The following is a 19,292-nucleotide window of genomic DNA, read 5'->3' as shown; positions in this document are numbered from 1 at the left end:
CAAGGACCTTGGGCAGAGATCCCTGGTGGGGTGGGGTGGGGTGGGGAGGGGGGTAGGATACCTCATCCTGAGAGTGCGGGGCCGTATCCGGGTCAGGAGCTGCTACTGAGGCACTGGGCTCCAGGGTCTGAGAGTTCCTTAATCAGGACAAAGCTCCTGCAGATGTTTCAATTTATGCATTTAAATGCCACTTTTAAAGCGAGATTATTCACTGCCCTCTTCAGGTACAGTCCCCAAGGGAGGCGGCACAACTCTCGCAGCAGAGCCAGGCAGCCTGGCGAGGTCCCCAGCTCGGCATCCCCCACTTAGGGAGCTGGCACAAGCCTTTCGCCTCTCTGAACCTCAGTCTCCTCTTCTAAAAACTGCAGTGTGTGATATACAGCCAGGAGGGCAGTCGCAGCTCCCTGCCCGGTACCCTTTCCCGGCGCACTGCACGTCTACAGATGGGGTGACCCGAGTTTGGGGTGCCACCACAGCACCAAGCCGCTTTGACAATTCCTGGCTGGGTGATGCAGAGATTGGCCCCCAGTTCAGTGCACTCTGTCACCAACCACGAAGAGACAACTTTGTCCAGTGGACCAAGGATCGTCCCATTTCTGCCTGTTGTCTGACATAATTCACTCCCCAAAAGTGTCTCCCATCACCACCCCCTCCCCAACCAGACTGCTAAAAATGGATCTCTGGGCTCCACCCCCAGACTGACTAAACCAGTCTCTGGGGATGTGGCCTGGGAATTTACGCTTCCTGCCAGCGTGAGGGGGATTGTAATGTGCAGTCAGGTTTGAGAACCACTGGGTGTGGGGTGTACGTGCTGCAGGGGAGGGTGGGCCAGATACCCCAGGAGGGGTCCCTTCACTGTCTGCCCCTCACCCAGCCCCTAGGGCCGGCCAAAAACATTAAAGGCACCCGAGGGGCATCATGCCTTAGCTATTTTCCCACCTGCCACCTGGCCAAGCACAGCTTCCCACAGGGCAGGGGAAAGAGGGCGAGGCTAAGGCAGGGTGGTTCTTATGGGCCTGAGACACCTGGGTCCTTGGGCAAGAACCTGCTGGCAGGATCTGTGCTGGGTCAGGCAGTGGCTCCTGCAGCCTGTTGACCATCTGGAAGGACCAGGGTGAGGAGGGGCCTCTGCCCCGATTCGCAAAATAGGAATCGTTGGGGCCTGGGCACCCCACAGGGCAGTGCAAACTGTATTGCAAACAGCATAATGGGAGCACCTCTAGGGCGGCAAGACACAGAAGGCCGTGGTCACCCCTCTGACCCACAGGGGAAGGGCTGGGGAGGCATCAGAAAGCCAGACATCCAACGGGAAGGGCTGTGGAAAGAGGCTGCTCTGGGGATTGGAGCCTGGCTTCACTCGCTCTGTGACCCCGTTTCTGAGACTCTGTCTCCCTTCCTGCCCCAGTCCCAGCACACAGCACAGATCAGCCAGCCACAGCCACCTCAAGTGCTGGTGAGAAGCCAGCCGCCCAGCGAGCTCGAGCCCGGTGGCAGGTTCCCTCCCCAGCGTGGGGCGCAGCCGCTGCCGCCTGCCTGCACCTCCCCGGCCACCCCCTCGCCACTCTGTGATTTGAGCTTTACTAGGAGCTCCCCCGGAGGCACAGATGCCGGAGCAGGAACACACCCACACGTGTATTGAAAAGAAAAGAAAAAGCCACATGGATTGATTTGCTGTTCCTCATTTGCAACAGAGCAGGAGCGTGTGATGGGCACGGGCAGCAGTGAAAATTGAGATGTCGACCCAGAGCCCACAGCTGAGCCATCTCACCTCCAAACGTGGCCAGGAAAACAGCACAAGCCTGCTCGTTGTGGGGCCCCTGAGCAGACTGTGCAAGGTGCTGGCTGTGGTGGCTGGAGACCCCTGGTCCCACCAGGACTGTTGGGAATCTGGGCTGGTGCCTCGGCACTCCCGACATGAGTCGGTCCTGAGTCCCTGAGTCGGTCCTGCTCCTCCAGGACGGGACCGTGAGGGTGGACAGGGCACTCCTGGACAAGGACAGAAGCTGTGTTCTGGCCCAGCTCTGCTGCTGGCTGGGTGGCCTGGACCAGCCCCCGGCCCTCATGAGTACCAGTTTCCTCTGTTAGCGCCAGGTTCATAGGGAGATAAGTGAAGGTGCCGTGCCCTGGGACGCCTGTGGGAACAGGCAGGCGGGGAGTCCCTGCCCGGGGTTGGGTGGGGGGGTGGTGACAGCACCCCTGAGGACACACAGGAGGATCACTGAGCTCCCGCCCGACCCTGGCCATGGGGTGTGGTACCAGAGTTCTAAATGAGGACACCGGGGGCACCTGTCCCCACCAATGCTGGGAGATCCCAGGATGGAGACTTGCCCAGGTCAGACCCCCAAGAACAGACAGGGCATCCCTCCCCGGTGTGTGCATGGTGATGCCCAACCCCAACACCTTCCCTAGCGGGGAACACCTCCAGATCGAAACCCAAGATGAGCAGAGCTGACTCTCCCCAAGCCACGCCTGGTGAAGACAGAGAAATTCAGCCCTGGGAGTGGAGGGCTTTGACACGGGGGTGGGGGGTGGGGGCAGGCAGCACACACAGACAAGCAATTGTGGGAGCGAAGGAGACAGGAGTTCCCTGGATTCAGACCCTTCAGAGCACACACTAAGGGCCCACAGTGCTCTTTCTTTCTAGAAGGTCTGTTCTCCCCTCTCCTGCCCTAAGCTTGGGGGCTTTGGTAGCACTAGGGGAGGCCTGTTCTGGGCTGGGCTGCAAAGACAGCCTGAATGGAGTAGGTGACTGAGCGAGCTTGTCCGTGGCCGCGTGCCCACAGGCGTGTCTTCCTGCCTGCCATCTGGCCCGTGGCAGAGGTGGCCGGGCTGGGGCTCTCTGGCTGCCCTGACAGAAGCCCCGGAGACCCCTTCTACCCCCATCACAGGCCCTGCGTGGCTGTTTCCCCTGCATTCTGACCACATGTCTTCAAAACCCTGGTAGAGCTTCCACTGCATGGAAGCAAATGCCTGGCCCCCGACTCCCCTCACAGAGCACACGCACAAGACCTCACAAGATCACCAGGAGCCTGATCATGGGAAAGACCACCGCCTCTCCTCTAGAGTCCACCCCTAGACACGGAGGCTGGGCTGCAGGAGAGCCCCAACCAGGTCTGCCCTGGGCTGTGATTGCCTAAGACCCCTCTTAGAGAGGCTTCTCTGATGCCCACCGAAGGCCCCCAACATTGGGTATGGTCCCCAAAGATGCCCATACCTGAACCCCATAACTGTGAATGCGACAAAAGGGACTTTTTGCAAAAGGACTACATTGCCAAAGGGACTTCGCAGATGGGATTAAATTACGGCTCTTGAGAGGCGCCTGGGTGGCTCAGTCGGTTGAGCGTCCGACTTCAGCTCAGGTCACGATCTCGTGGTCCGTGGGTTCGAGCCCCGCGTCGGGCTCTGGGCTGATGGCTCAGAGCCTGGAGCCTGCTACGGATTCTGTGTCTCCCTCTCTCTCTGCCCCTCCCCCGTTCATGCTCTGTCTCTCTCTGTCTCAAAAATAAATTTTAAAAAAACGGTAAAAAAAAAAAAAATTACGGCTCTTGAGAGGGGGAGAGCATCCCAGATCGCGCAGGTGGGCCCAGTCTAATCACACAAGTACAGAAAACTGGGGAGCCTTCCCAGCTGTGGTCAGAGAAAGAGGTGTAACAATGATGCAGGGTCAGAGAGATGGATCCAACACCCCACTGCCTGCTCTGAGACGCGGGGAGCCATGCGTGAGGCCTAGGGGCTGAGGGACCCCCAGCCTCCAGCCAGCAGGGAATGGGGAGCTCAGCTCTACAGCACATGGAAGGAACACCTGGGTGGGCAGGACACGATCCCCCTCCAGAGCCTCCAGGGAAGAAGAGCAGTGGGGGCACCTTGACCTTAGCCCACTGAGCCTGTGCTGGCCTCTGACCCACAGCGCGGTAAGATGATGAGCGTGAGTTATCGAAGCCACTAAGTTTGCGGCGATTTGTTAGGGCAACCACCCTGCACGGGTTCCAGGGCCACCAACTCTGCTTCAGAGCCCCAGAATGTGGGTCAGACAGCACTAGGAGCAGGGCCTGGGTCTGGCACCTGCTTCCCTACCCTGCAGGGCTGCCGTGAGGACCGAGTAAGACATGCGTGCCGGGCCCGGGCATGTGTTCGCACACACTGGGAGGTGGCGAGCAGAAATGTCTCCCGTGATCCCAGCCACGAGGGATCCGAGGAGGAAGTGGGCTGGACAAAAGTACCCAATGAGGGGTGCCCAGGAGCCGGAGGAGATGCAGAGAGGGCAGGGGGTCTGGAGGAATGCCCTCAGAGCCTCTTAAGCACCTCACTGTGACAATGGTACCAAGATAGCTGTGAGGGGCCAGACGTCTCCTGCACGCCAGGGGCCACCAGCTCCTGCCCTTTGGCCCTGCCACAGCGCCCACTGTGGTCCGCAGACCTACCTGCCTGGTCCCTCCTCCCCCCTCCTCTCCATCTCCTGGCTCACGCTGCCAGCCATGGTCCCAGCTCCCTCCCTCTCTCATTCATCTACTCCAGTCCCATTGGCTTGGACGGCCTGGAACTGACACCTTCACACCCAGGTCACACACACACGGGGTCCCCTGGGCCCCGCGGTGCAGGAATAGGGGAGCGGTACGCCACAGGCCCGATGGGCACCCTGCTCAACAGTGGCTCTGGTGGCACTCCTCCAAAAGGCTGTGTCTACTGAGCACAGTGTCTGTGGCCACAGCAAGTCTGGAACCACTGCTGTAGCTCAAGGTCACTGCAGGGTGAGCCTCAGGCAGGGGTCCTCCCTGGAGTCCCCAAAATCATGGCTAAAAGGAGTGACCAAAGGAGGCAGCCTCTTCACGGCATGCGAGCAATGACACGAGTGACACTTGGCACGTCCCCGTGGGGTCTGACCACGCGGGACCCCTGCACCCACTGCAGGCTTCTGTACCTCAGCAGCCCTGGCCACAGAGCACAGCAGGGAAAGTTGGGGGTTTTCCTCCTGGGCAGAGGCCACCGAATTCCCAGGCATTTGGAGAGGAAACCGGGAGGCTCTGGGGTTTCCAGCACCTTCCTGGGAAGTCCCCTCCACCGTGGCCTGGTGACTGCCCTGCACAGTGGAGCCCCACCCAGCTCAACCGAGGCCCTCGGGCGTGGCTGGGGTGGAAATGCCAGGGAGGAACATGAATGGGGATGCAGGAAAACCCTCCCAAAGTCACTCACTGTCCTGCCGCAGGCTCCACCTAAGAACCAACATCTGCTGGCACCCTCTCCCCTCCCCCCTGCCTTGGCTCACTCCTCTGCTGGCCACCTGCTCAGTATTGCTCCTTCCCGCCCCGCCCACTGCCACCCCTCTTGCCTCGACTGCCTCTCTGGTCTGGACCCCTCCAGGGATGTCCGGAACAGTCACACAGCGCGGGGAGCTGACCCCAGTCCTGATCCAGTCTCAGAGCTACACTTTTGTCCAATTTGTCCAAAGGCCTGAGACAGTCTGGGGAGACCTGTCACCCTCACCTTCTCTTAGATTGCAAGCTCCTGGGGGCGGGGGGTGGCTCCTCATGGAGCCTCCTGTGCCCTACAGCCCCACTTACAGGCACCCTGTGTGCCCTTGAGGACTGAATGGGCCCAGGATTGAAGCATCACATCTTTGTCATTTACTCTCCACATAACTCCCGTGAGTGCCACTGGCCCGTTTTACAGGAGTGCAAACGGAGGTCAGAGATGTGGAACAGTCTATCCAAGGACAGAGGACACTGGTCAGGGTCAAAGTAGAAATAAAGCCCAGACTCCCACATCAGGAGAACCCTGCAGCCCGGTGCTGGGGGAGGGGGCACCCAGTTTCTGGCTCAAGCCCATCTGGTGGTAGGGGGTGAAGCCACTCCTGGGAGCCCCACCACCCTTGGCTTCTCTGGGAAGACAGCCCTGGAGGGAGAATCTGGAGTTCTGTCTGTCCACTGAAGGTGAGCCCGGAGGGGGCTGGGGCATCGGCATGGCCTGGGCCCCTTCTTTCTCCTCTGGTTGCCAAGCAGCACTAGAAGCTATCTCCTGCGTGTGAATTAGGGAGGCCCTTCTGGCCTGCCTTCGTTCTCTCCCCTTCCTCACACCCCTGCCCCTTCCATCAGACTATTTACCCTAGAGGCTGTGTACCGTGTGCCCTGTCGCGGGAAGCACTGCAGAAAGAGGCCCTGCGGTGACCCACCGCGCACCTGACTGCAGGGAGCCTGCTGCCGCTGACCGTCATGGCCAGGCCAGGCTGGGATGCCCGTGCCGCGCTCCCCTACACTCAGCCGGTGGGCCGGGGCTCACCCACTCCCGGACCTGGACTCTGAGAGACTGAGTTGGGCCCGTGTGGGCCTGGAGCCGGGAGCCCTGGGGGCCCCACGCCAGGTGGGAGAGCTGGGAATGAGGACAGGCCCCAGAGCACCCAGGCCCCCCGCGATGTGCTGCATCACCTTGCCCTGGAACACAGCTTATAGGTCACCTCCTTTTACGGAGGAGGCGTCTGAGACCCAGAAACGGCAGCAGCGTGTGCAAGGCGGGAGGTGGCAAAGCCGGGCTCCAGTGCCCTCAACGCCTGCGTGATTCCTAAGCCTTCCACCGGAGGGGATCATGTGAGAAGGTGGTCTCCCCGATTCCTGGCCCCCAAGCTTTGACATGAGGGAGAGGGAGGAGGGCCCAGGCCTGCGCAAGTGCTCAGTGCTGGGGAGTGAGGGTCTGGGCGTTCGGGCACCTGGGGGAGATGAGACCTACAGCCCAGCAGCCCCAGGCAGGAAGCACCTCTGACACAAGGCATGTCTGACCAGGGCCCCCACCTGGCATCACTAACACCCCCCACCGCCCCTGTCCTGAGGAGGCCCCAAACCTCAAAAGGCCACAGGGCCCCTTGTCAGCAAGAGCTGAGCAGGCCAAGGGAGAACGATGGCAAGAGAGGGCAGCTGACCAACTGGCATGGGGGGCTCAGGGAGACAGTTTCGGGGGTCTAGCTAGGCAGTGTGCACTGGGCCTCTGCGTACCCTGGGAGAGCCAGGAGAGCCTCAGCCTGGCCGTCTGCCTCACAGATGGGGAAACTGAGGCTGGAAGTGTCACACTGTTTGTTCTGGGCCCGGCCAGGCTAGGGGCCCGGGCTCTGGGCTCACCCTGGTAGCCCAGACTGTGGCTCCCACCATGCTGTGGGAACAGGAAAAGGAAAGGAATGTCTGGCCACCTTACCCCACCCAGCAAAGGCAGCCAGAGAAATCGCCTGGGGCGCTACTCCACAGGCCAGCTCTACTGCGGTGGTGTGGGCAAACTCAGAAGCCAGACCTGCCAGGGGTGGCCACGGGGCCTCTGAGCCACAGCAGGATGCACACAGAGCCCAGGCCTCCACTGGTACCACACTGAGGGAGAAACCACAATGGAACCCAGCAGCCCTGGCAACAGGCCTGGATGTTTGAGTGGACAGTCCCTGGCCTGCAGAGAACCTACTGTCACCCTCAGTGTGGATCCAGCGTGTCACCCTTTCCTGGATCCATTTCCTGCATCCGACCAGGAAGGCCCCTTCCTTCTCCCCGCCCCTGGGCCTCATAGGCCCTGGAGGAGGAATGAGGACAGGCCTCCGCCGTCTGTAGTAATGTCCCACAGGCACCTCTGAATGGGGCACTGAGGGCCCAAGGCCCACCAAGGGGCCCCATGACTCCTGAAGTGAGTTCCAACTCGAGGCCCCACACCCGGGCCTGTCCTCCCCTGCAGCACCCCTTTCTCCTCTGCAGGCAGCACTGCATCCTGGAGCCCGCCTGCACCCCCTTAACCTCTCAGTTTCCTCACCTGTAAAATGGGGGCGGGAACTGCCCTGTCCCTCAGGGTTGATGGGACTAGACCAGTTGCCGCAGGCGAGATGCCCGCAGCGCCCACAGAACATCGTGAGGCACAGGCATCACCACCATGACGTCCTCCACCTGCACCTCCACGTGCCTGCCCCCAAGGAGTGTATCTGAGCCCCCAGGGCCCACAGCCCACGTCTGCACCTCCAGAGTGGGTGGGAGGGCAGGCCCACCAGCTTGTCTACGGGGTCTCTGGGCTCTAGGCAGGGCAGGGGGAGGGAAGAGGGGTTGCAGGGACCCTGCAGATGTTCCCTCTCCTTCTTCCTCTGACTCACAACAAAGGTCCCAGAGGTCAGCCTCGTCTGGGCTTGAGCTTCCTCAACTTGGGCTTGGCATTCTGTTCCCCCCTGAGAGGGGTGAGGCAGGGACAGGGGAGGAAGGCGGAAGTCAGGAGGGGCGCAGTCCAGGGCGTGGAGTCCAGCGGGAAGTGGGAGCCAGGATGGGACACAGCTGCAGAGTGTAAGGGAAGCAGTGCAGAAACAGAGGCTGCAGCCCAGCCAGGGTCAGGGCAGGGCAGGGCCCAGCCCGGGCAGAGCTCATCACGACCAAGGTGGGCCTTAGTCCAGAGACATGGAGTCTTGCCAGGACATCGGCTCCAGGCCCAGGAACTGCAGGGGCCCAGGGCACAGGCTCCCAGGAACTCGGCCTGGGGAGCGGACCAGAGGGCAGAGCGAGGGTCTTAGGTACAGAGCCAGGGCGATGGCCTAGCTGGAGATGGGGAGGGGATACGTTAGCCCGCCATCAGTCAGCGGGTAAGAAAAACGCAGAGGGGTGGGACAGAGGGTGGGCAGGGGCAGGGAAGAGAGAAAGCATGCACGGTAGATTGGAAACCACTTGAAGGGGCACTGTGGGTGACAGAAGGGAGGGGTGAAGGGAAAAGGCTGGGAGAGCAGCAGGCTTGGGGCTCCCGGGACAGTGAGCCCAGCTACGTGGCTGAATGAATGCAGAGGGGTTTCACAGCATCAGTTGTACCCTCCCCCACCTGGGACGTCCCCCTGACGATGAAGGGTCAGAGGCTCCTGTCCCCCCACCCTTCCGGGGCTAAGTCTCTCACCACGTCTCCCAGGACCCTGGGGAGGGTGAGAGCTTGGAGGCTCAATGGGAGGACAGGGGAGGGGCGGGAAAGATCCACCCTCTGAGCTCTCACAGTGACAGCCTGTCCTGGGGACCTTTCTTCCACACCCTGACCCCTGGCACTTAGTGAAGGGCTCCCCGATGTGCTCCGGGTCAGGCGAGCGAAAGGCAGGTACTGCAGCCTGGGCCACGTGAGTAGAAAAGTCTCTGGATGAGTCGTCTCCCCAGTGATCTCCCTGGACTTTATGGGGTGCTGTCTACTCACAAACAGCCCCCCACCCACCAGATCCAACACAACCTTGGCGCTCTGCCCAGCGGAAGGAGGACAGCCAGGCTGCGGGCACGGAGGCCACACCATGGAACCTGCCGCCCCCCTGAGGCATGTCCAGCACCACGTGCCCCATGCTGCAGGCGGGGTCCCAGACTCCCTGACACCACTCCTGGAGCTTTGGCCATCGCTGCTTCTGTGGCTGCCCTGCCAGGGAGACCCCATACACCATCCCCAGAGCACGGGTCTCTCTTCCCCGGTCTCTTCCCCGGGGAGGCCGTAGAGATTCTGTCCACTCTGTTCCCCTTCGGAAGCTTCAGAAACCATACGAACACATTACAGTTCCAGCAAATCCCACGGTAAGGACATCAATTTGACTTCTTCAATGACTAAATGTTTTCCTGTGTACTTCTGGGGGAGGGAGGAGGGAGAGGGAACCCCCAGGCCGTGCACTTGCTCCTGAAGGGCTCCCTTGTGTTGCGCCTGATGAGAGGGCCTGGGACAGTGGGGAACGCCACACTGGGTCTGAGTCCCAGTTCTGAGCCTCACTGCTGCGTGACTTTTGTTGGGTTTCTCAGCCTCTCTGAGCCTACTTTGTGTTTCTGTAGAGAAAACCACTATCTTAGGGGCTCTGTGAGAATGAAAAGATCTCATATGAAAAAGCCCCCAAATATGACGCCCTTACCTCCCATCCCACCCCCTCCCTTACCCCAAGTCAGGGATTCTTTGTCAAATGATATGTTTAAAGAAAGGCTCCGCCAGGTACAATCTCTCTCTAATGCAACGGCTCTTTCACCTGGATGTTTGCCCTGGGCTGGGAGAGAGATGCCAACAAGAGACGTCAGCACCCCCAGTGTCCTGGAAACCTTTCCAAGCTCCCAAGTTCCTGAATGCCAGTTACGGGAAGTCTGATTCATCTGTGCTCTGAGTAACTGGGTCCAGTGACTCCCGAGTAATTGAGCTGAATGTGTGTGGGAGTGACAGGCAGGGGTACCTCTGGAAGTGAGCTCCCCCACGTCCTGGCCCTGGGCCAGCCACTAACCTCCCCTAGAGGGTTTTAGATAAAAGCACAGACCTCAGCCCCTGAGGGCCATCCCAAAAGTGCAGTCAGCCCTGGGGGGGGGGGGGGGGGGGGGGGGCGGGAATTTCTGCTGTGACTGAGGCTGAGTCAGCTGAATGCTACTGGGCAGCTCTCTAGAAACCAAAGTAAATATGATGAATAGAAAAGCTCCCATTTTGTGTTGAACTCAAAGGTCCCCGCACTGTGGTACCAGGTCCCAGCATGGTGAGCAACCAGGGCCCAAATGGACAGAACATTGTGGGCTAACCCTAGTGGGTCAGCATCTGGGAGTGGGCTTGACATTCGCTCAGGAGGGCTCAGTGGGCTCAGAACCACAGGCTGTGGCCTGGGAAGTTTTCAAAACCAAGAGGAAGGATCTTATCTTGTCCTGGCCAGAACCCCTTGGGCTGGGCTGTTTGCTCTTAAGAAGCAGTTCTCAGCTTTCCGCGGGCATCAGAATCCCCTGGAGAGCTTGTCAAAACGCACATTGCAGCCCCCTCCCCTAGAGTATCTGATTCAGGAGGTCTGGGAAAGGGCCTGAAAATCTGCATTTCTAAAAAAAATCTCCAAGGGGACGTTAATGCTGCTGGTCCTAGGATCCGATCCCACTTTTGAGAACAGATGATCTAAAATCATAGCTGGGAGAGGGCCGGGGAAGCAGAAGCAAGAAGGCACTGCACTCTGAGCCTGGTGCCCCACCAGACCCAGCCAGGGGCAGACTCAGGGTCAGCTGGAACCCAGGCCAGGTGAGGCAGGGCTAGGAAGCAGGAGGCTCAAGATGAAGGCCACACTATGTGGGAGAAGTGCCCTAGCCTTCGAGGAAGCCGTGGGCTTACTGCCCCCTTGCCCGGCGCGCCCCACACTCCATGATGGGGCCGGGGGCGGGGGGTGGTGGTGCTGGCTAGGACCTTCCAGAAACTTGCTTCCTCCTGGTGTTTGGGCCCCTCTCTCATGGCCTTGTTCATTGCCCACAAAACTGCACCCCTCCAGACACCCAGCACAGTGTAGATTCAGCAGGCCGGGCAGCTGCCCACATGCCCACCTCTGTGGCCCCAGGGCTGCACCATCAGGGAGGCGGCTTCTGTGGATTCACTCATTTAACAGACGTCTGCTGGGTGCCTGGGGTGGGCACCACCTGGGAACACCGGCTCTGCAGGGAGGGGAGGGGAGAGGGAGCCACCTGAACACTCTGAACCCTTAATTCACGCACAACTAAACCCTTGCTGTTAGAAGCCCCCGCTTTAAGCCTCGCACTGCCAGGCAACAATACCAGGCTGTGAAGGGCCTCCAGCAAGAGAGGGCCAAGAAGGGATTTCAGGAGTGGATTCTGCTCCTGATGGGCTCTTCTGGCCAGTGAAGTCTATTCACTGCCCCTGCTCCCCCCCAGCATCAACCCAAGGACCCCAGGGGTCCTTATCAGAACCCAAAGGCAGGCACAGCAGCTCAGGGACAGAGCTCAGATCCCCAGAAGTCAGCACGGACACATCAGGAAGCCGAGCTTGGGTCTCGAGCTCAGGCACTTACAGAGCTGGTCCTTCCCATAGGCCCTGCCCTCCCACAGGCCTGGGTCTCTGCCTCGAGGGGCTGCCCTGGACCGGCTCCTAAGGCCCTTCTTCATCGCCCAGCTCCTCTCTGTACCCTCTGTGAGCCCTGCCTCCCCAGGGCTCCAGGTACAGCATCTCCCCCAGCTAGGGACTCCCATGTCATGAGGGTGCCCCTTGTCTGACATCCCTGATATTCTCAACCATGCGAAAGCGATAGACCTGGGCCTGTCGGGCCCTTCAGCTTCCCCTCCAACCCTCTCTCCTGATGCAGAGATGGCTCACATCATGGCCCAGGGAGAGGACAAGACAAATGGGGTGCTCTTCTCCCCATGTCCCAGGGAGGCTCATGCACACATCCTCTTTACCAGCCTCCGAAACATGCAGGCATCTCTGCTACACTAAGATCCAGCAATCTGGGAAGAAAGCCTCACCTGCTGTAAGGTCGCCCCTCGACATTATCAGGACCGAAGAGAAAACCAGGTGGGGCTGGCCACCCCCCCCCCCGTGGTTTGTGACGTCACAACCAGGAAATCGGCCAGCTGCATTGACAACCACAGGAAATACACACGGCTAACAAGAACATGCTCAATCCAGCAGATAAAGCAATATTACAGTAAATACAGGGTTACAGCTGAAAAAAAATGGCATAACCAACTTGATGAAAAAGGGTGTGACGGGCTAAGGCCGCCAAGTTAGGGAGACAAGCACAGGTTGCAACATCAGAAGGAACCATGTATTGGCAAAGGAAAGAATCTAGCACTTACCCTGCCTTTTTTTCTGAAATCATGTTGGGGTAACCAAATCGCCCTGGTTGATGAGAGAATGTTCTTTCTAGAAGAACCCCACAAATGCACTGGGAAAGAACAATTAGAAAGGTACCGTGGTGCAGCCCTTGATGGGAGACTTGACTCTGGTTGTGGTTGTTGATGGTTGAAACTGTCAGGAGAACAGAACGGAGGCAGGAGGATGAGAGCCCATCTCCCCCATGTTCATGCCCACTGCAACCGGACCTGATGCGACAGACTCCTGTGAGGTACAGGGCAGCACCCTGAAGTATTCTTGCCAAAAGAACGTGCAAGCCCATAAAATGAAGTTGTCCGAGCTAAATTCCAGTGTAGAGAAAGTACTAGGAGCGGAGGAGCTCGTTAAATGACACTGCAAGGAAGCAAAGAGACGAGTCTCGAAAATAGGACATTCCACAGACACAGACTCAAGTTTCTGCAGTGAGCCAATGGCTTAAGGAAAGGTGATGGCGGCGGCGGGGCGGGGGTGGGGGTGGGGGGGCAGTCGTAGGGCTGGGAAGGAAGGGCTGCTTCAGATTAAAGAAGTTTTACAAGGAGCACCTGGGTGGCTCAGTCGGTGAAGCGTCGACTCTTGATTTTTAGCTCAGGTCATGATCTCACAGTTTGTGAGATTGAGCCCCGAGTTGGGCTCTGTGCTGACAGCACGGAGCCTGCTTGGGAGTCTCTCTCTATGTCCCCCCAGTCCAACTTGCATGCACACATGTGCGCCTTCTCTCAAAATAAATAAACTTAAAAAAAAAAAGAGCCTTATAAAAAATAAAAACCAAATGCCACACGTGGATTTAATTTGGTTGCTAATTTTACAACCAACTGCAAAAGAGCATTTTTAAGACAATTAAGGAAAACTGAGTATGTGCTGGGCGTTAGATGACAGCAACGAATTGCTATTAATTTTGTTATTTGTGATAATGACTGCACGGTTCTATTTGCAAGTGGCCTTGTTTGTTTCGGAGATCCACACCGGAGGATACAGGGAAAATTACAGAGGTCAGGGGTTTGATTGAAATACTTCAGTTCAAAGGAAAAAGAGAAAGAGCAAAAGAAAAGAAAGAAGGAGGGGGGAAGGAAAAATGAGTAAGTGAAGCAAGCTGGTAAAATCCGAACTGCTGAATCTGGGTAATGAGAATACGGGTGTGCGTGATTCTATTCTCTTTACTGTTCAGTGTGTTTGAAAATGCCTGATAACGGCGAAACTTAAAACATGGTATCAGCACGTGAAAATACAGTCAGAGCACTGAAGCAAACAAGAAAGTCTTGAAATAACCCCAAATACATACGGCAGGTTAGTATACGAATAAAGGTGATATTTCAAACCAGTGAAGAAAAGGGTAATTGTTTCATCAGTGGTGTTGGGCAAATGAGTGGTCATCTGGAAAAAAAATAAAATAAAATTGGCATCCTACCAGACAAATCAAATACTCACATTTGAAAAACAAAACCATAAGCCTATGAGAGGAACACGTGAGAGAATTTCTTTATGGTTTCATAGTACAGAGGTTGTTCTGCTAGCCTGAAAATGACTGATAGGCAACATTTTTGACCTATGGAAACTATAATTTCACACGGTTCAAACATAATATGTACATTACGGACTACATACATTTTTTTTTAATTTTTTTAATGTTTATTTATTTTTGAGACAGAGACAGGGTGTGAACAGGGGAGGGGCAGAGAAAGAGGGAGACACAGAATCTGAAACAGGCTCCAGGCTCTGAGCTGTCAGCACAGAGCCCAATGCGGGGCTTGAACCCATGAACCGTGAGATCATGACCTGAGCCGAAGTCGGACGCTTAATCAACTGAGCCACCCAGGTGCCCCATGGACTACATACATTTTTTAGATTCTGCGTGGTGAAAGTCCTAACAAACAAAATGAAAATACAGTAAGTGGAGGAAAAAGATTTGCAACTCATATTCTAAGTGTCAGTTTTCCCAATATATAGAAAGCTTCTGTGAATCAGTAGGAAAAATGCCACCGGCCCAACAGAAATACCATGTTAAGAATTCAAACATCAGTTCCTCAAAAAGAGAACGCAGGTGAATCTTATCCATTTGAAAAGATGCTCAATCTCATTCATTTCTCAGCGGGAGAAATGCTAACTAACATTGCAACAAGAGCCACTTCTCACCTATCAGATTGGCAAAGATAAGGGCGTGGAGAAACAGGTGTTTGCACACTTCTCCCACAGACGTATAAATTACTGTGGCTGTGGAAGACAGTCGAGCAAAATCTATCGAAGTTACAACTGCACCTCCATTTCACCCTGCTATTCTGTTTCGAGGGGTTTATCCCACAAATACGCTCACACCTGAAGCAAAATGATATCCAGGCAAGGATGTCTGCTGCGAGTTCTGCTTAAAAAAGGAGAGTGGACACCATCGGAATGGCTACTTCTCAGGGCTGCTGGATGAATGCGTCACTGTGCATCCACCAGCGGAAGGCCACACAGATGTTAAAAACAGCAAGGCCACTCTATGCGCACTGAGATGGGGCTCCCAGATGCCCTGTGAAGCAAGAGAAGTGGAACGGGGCACATGGCCTGACGTGCTGCTGCCGTGAGCATAACAAGGAATGATGCACTGGGCATGCGTATGGACCAGACCTGTCGGGAGGAGACTCAAAACAGATAACAAGGTCTCTATCTGTAGCAGCTGGCAGGGATGGAAGGAAGCATGCTCCACATGGACCCTTTTTACTTCTTCTTCTTTTTTTTTTTTAATGCTTATTTATTTAAATAAATAAATAAATACATACATAAATAAATAAATAGAAGGAAAGAGAGAATCCCAAGCTGGCTCCACGCTGTCAGTGCAGATCCCGACATGGGACTCGATCTCACGTAACATGAGATCGTGACGTGAGCCGAAATCAAGAGGCGGGCACTCAACCGACTGAGCCACCGAGGCGCCCCTGGACCCTTTTTGCTTTGTGACTGTTAGTGACATAAGTACAACATCAAACTTTGTAAACTGAGGAGAGGGAAGGGGAGCCCTAGGAGGAGGCTAAACAGGAATCCCAGGAAAGAAAGAGTGGGGGAGAGGGAAAGGGTAAAGAAGAAGGTGAGGTACAGCAGGTCAGGGACCCACAGTGACCTTTCCAGAGTCCCCCCCCCCACACATACACACACACACACGGCCACACACAGGCCACCTCTCTGTTTCCAAACTCCATGTGAATATATCCCCCACTGGGCTCCCTCCTGGGGCAGGTTCGGGGCTGAGGACAGCTGGTGTGGAGGGGTGGTTGCCCTCTATGGGAGCCATCCACGTGTGCACAAGGCTAAGCTGCAGAGGAGGCATGAGACTCCAGAAAGCCACAAGTCTACTGGCCCACCCCAGAGTGACACGTCATCATTGGCCCACAGTCACCGCCTGCCACGGACTGCGTCCTCCAGCTTTCTTGGCTTCCTGGGCAGGGTGACACATGTCCATCTCGGGGCCCGGGGTCAACTGTTCTGTCTCTAAGGAGCCCCTGCCTCCAGATGTCCATGGGGCTCAAGCCCTACCTTCCAGTGAGGCTGCCTTAATCATTCTGTCCTAAACGGAAGTCCCCCACACTCCCTCCCACCTCCCCCAAGTACCTTCCAACTATCCGTTCTGTTCATTTCCTACGTGTTTCTGGATTCTGTCTGCACTCCCAGAACCTGGATGGGGCCTGGCACGCTGGTTCTCCACATGCACTCAGTGGAGGGGATGATGGTCAGACATCTCCCCACATTCCTTTGGTTTGACATTGGCTTTCCCCAAGTCCCTCTCAGGTGAGGGGTGAAGAGCGGGCAGCACGTCAGAGCAGGGCTTTCACATGGCTCCACAGGTCACGGGATGTGGTGAGGAGGGGCAGGCCCGGGCTATCAGGGCCGGGGTGGGGCTCTCAGCCCCTTGGAGCCTCGCTGCTACACAGGTGACAATTTCCACACCCACCTTGGGCCCACTTGTGTCTAATGGCCCCTCCACGTCTACCTCGCCTGATGGCACCCGGGGCCCTACACTCCTCCAAGCCTCAGTCTCCACCTCTGAGCTATTTGGCCCGCAGACCCTTCGAGCATCAGTGTCCTACGAAGCAATGTTCTTCTGCCGAGGCCTCCTCACCTCCCTTGCCCTGGCCGTGAGTGCACAGAGCACTGGGCAGTGACAGGCTCCCAACTCCAGCACGCCCTCCTCATCTGAAGCAAGCCTGGGACATAGACATTATCATTCTCCGACACCAGTCCTTGGTGTCTGTCGGATTAGGCTGTATTTATTATTTTTATCCCTGCAATAAAGTGCCTGTTTGCAGTCAGGTTCTTCTTCTTCACTGGGTCCTCCTGGGGGACTCAGGGGCCTTGCTCTGGTCATCCCTCCTGGGACTCATGGGGCACAGCCTGCCCTTCTTCCACGGTCCAGGGCCTGGCAAACTGGGCAGTCAGCATTTCTGGCCAAGGCACGTGGCTGCAGCCTGGCGAGGGTGGCAGGCTAGGGCCAGGACACGAGGACCTCCAACATCATAGCTGTAGAGGCTCAGGAATTCCCCGTGAGGGGAACACTCGCGATCCTAGGCGAAAGCTGCATCCATTACAGGTAAGCGGAGAGCTTCCGGGGGTGTGCCGGGGACGGGTGGGCATATGTGCACGGAAGCACTCTCACAGAGGCCTGCCTGACCCTGAGCTACCCAGGGCCCTGGGCCCTGGAAACCCTGCTCCAGTCAACCCCTCGCTGCAAGATGGGGTAACTGAGGTGCAATTCAGTTTAATTCGACCCAGCATCACCTGAGTAGGTGGGTATGGGGGTGTCTAATCCCGCGGTGAGAGATTCACGGGTGGGGGCGCCCACTGCTGGCATTGCCAGGTAGGCCTGTTCTGTCAGGAGGCCTGAGGGGAGGGGCAGGGCGGAAACATCCTCCTGGGAGGGCAGCAGAGGGGTGAGGTCAGGGCTCAGTCAGGCCTCTCCCTGCCCCTGCCCTGCCTCATCCTCCTGGCCAACCTGGGGCCTGGTGCCCTCAGCTTTTCTGCGAGTCCCCCACCCAGGAAGCCACCTGCTACACCGTGTGTGACGCCGTAAGCGGTCTGGGCAGGCCAAACCTGGCAGGGAGCCACAGAGGGCCCCAGCCGGTGTGGGGTGGGCTGCCAAGCTAGCGGGGCAACTGGACCCGGCATCTCACTGGCCGGGCCCACAGCCCATCCTTGTGCCCACCACACTCACACTGGCCCTCACCGTCTACCCACTTGCTCAGCCTCTCCACGCCTCTCTCCAGTCTGCCCTGTGTGCTGCCACCCCTGAGCTGGGCTGTGAGAAGCCTGGAAAAGTTCACGGGCCCTCCTGCTGCAGGACATGCCTGAGTGGGGACCCCAGGGAGTGGACTAGCCCCAGGCAGGACAGCTGGGAGCGGGCAGTAAGGCCCCACACTCCCAGGCCAGGGGTCCTCCCCCAACACTATCCTCACCGGCCCACGGCCAGGCCCCTCTCTCAAGTCCGAGGGGCTCTGGACAGCCCTCGGTCTCAGGTTCTCCCATCCCTGGCCTGCTCAGCCTCCTGCCATCAGGCCCAGGACTGACAACCAGGCTGACTGACGGTCAGTCCTTCTCTGGACAAAGTGACAGAGATCCTCCCTGCACCAGCACAGCACTCAGTCCTGGGGCCCAGCAGTGAGCAGCACAGAGCAGAAGACTCGGACACGTGTGGATAACCCCAGCAGAATGAGACCTCATGGCAAGGTGGCCAGTGCTCTGAGAGCCAGGCCACAGGATGCCACAGGCAAAAGCGCACCAGACCCAAGGTTGCATCTTGAGGCCCACCCACCCCCGCCCTGGGGACCAGAGAGGACTGTGGGAAGAGCAGAGAGCTTCCGGCCTGGAAGCGGAAATGGTGCTGCCTGGGGTGGTGCTTCTGGGGCCCAGATTGCCAGGCCGTCCTAACAGCCTGGGGCACCCGTCTCCCAGGGTTCCCAGCACGCTGCACAGTTCATATCTGCAACCCTCTCCGGAGGACAGGAAGGGCCAACAATGAAAAGCTGACCAGCACAGGGGCCCAGAGTCCAACTCCCTGCCTCACAGTGAGACAAGTCTGGTGCAGTCTACACTCCGGAGTTCCCCCCCAGGGTTAGGCTGAGGCAAGGCTCTGCCTGAAATGGCACCTGTGCCCAGCCTCTTGCCCTTTCCTACCTTGCTTGTTCACCTCCTTAAGGTATCTCTCAAGACCATACCCTTTACACCCCTTGCATTCAAATCCCTGTCTCAGGCTGGGGAGGCTGACCTAAGCCATGCCCTTCCAAGGCATGGATGACGTGAGTGGAAGCAGGCAAAGCCCCCAGAAGAGCGCCTGGCATGCAGGACACGCTCAGAAGCTAGCCACTGCTGTCACAAGTGCCTGGCCCTCCACAGCCCAGAGGAAGAGCCTCCCAGTGGCCCCAGAAAGTGGCAAAACTTCCTGCTGGGAGCCCTGTCCAAGCTGAGACCTGAGGTGTGTGCACGTTCAGGGAAGCATGGGGGCAGGAGGTGGTCACGGTCAAAGGCAGGAAAAGCAGCAAGGGCCAGCTCAGGGCCTGGACACCAAGAGAGGTGGCAGGAAGGCACCAAAAAATGAAAGGAAGCACCGAGGAAGCACATTACCCACTCTCCAAAGTGTTCCTTGGCACAGAAGAAAGACCTGGGTTCAAATTCTGCCTCTGCCCTCTCTCCAGACAAGAAGGTCATCAACAAAACCGGTATAATGGTGCCAGCATAAAAAAAAAAAAAAAAAAAAA

This window comes from Panthera uncia, chromosome D2, assembly GCF_023721935.1.
Source record: "Panthera uncia isolate 11264 chromosome D2, Puncia_PCG_1.0, whole genome shotgun sequence".
Lineage (NCBI taxonomy): Eukaryota > Metazoa > Chordata > Mammalia > Carnivora > Felidae > Panthera > Panthera uncia.
This window is presented reverse-complemented; position numbering follows the sequence as displayed.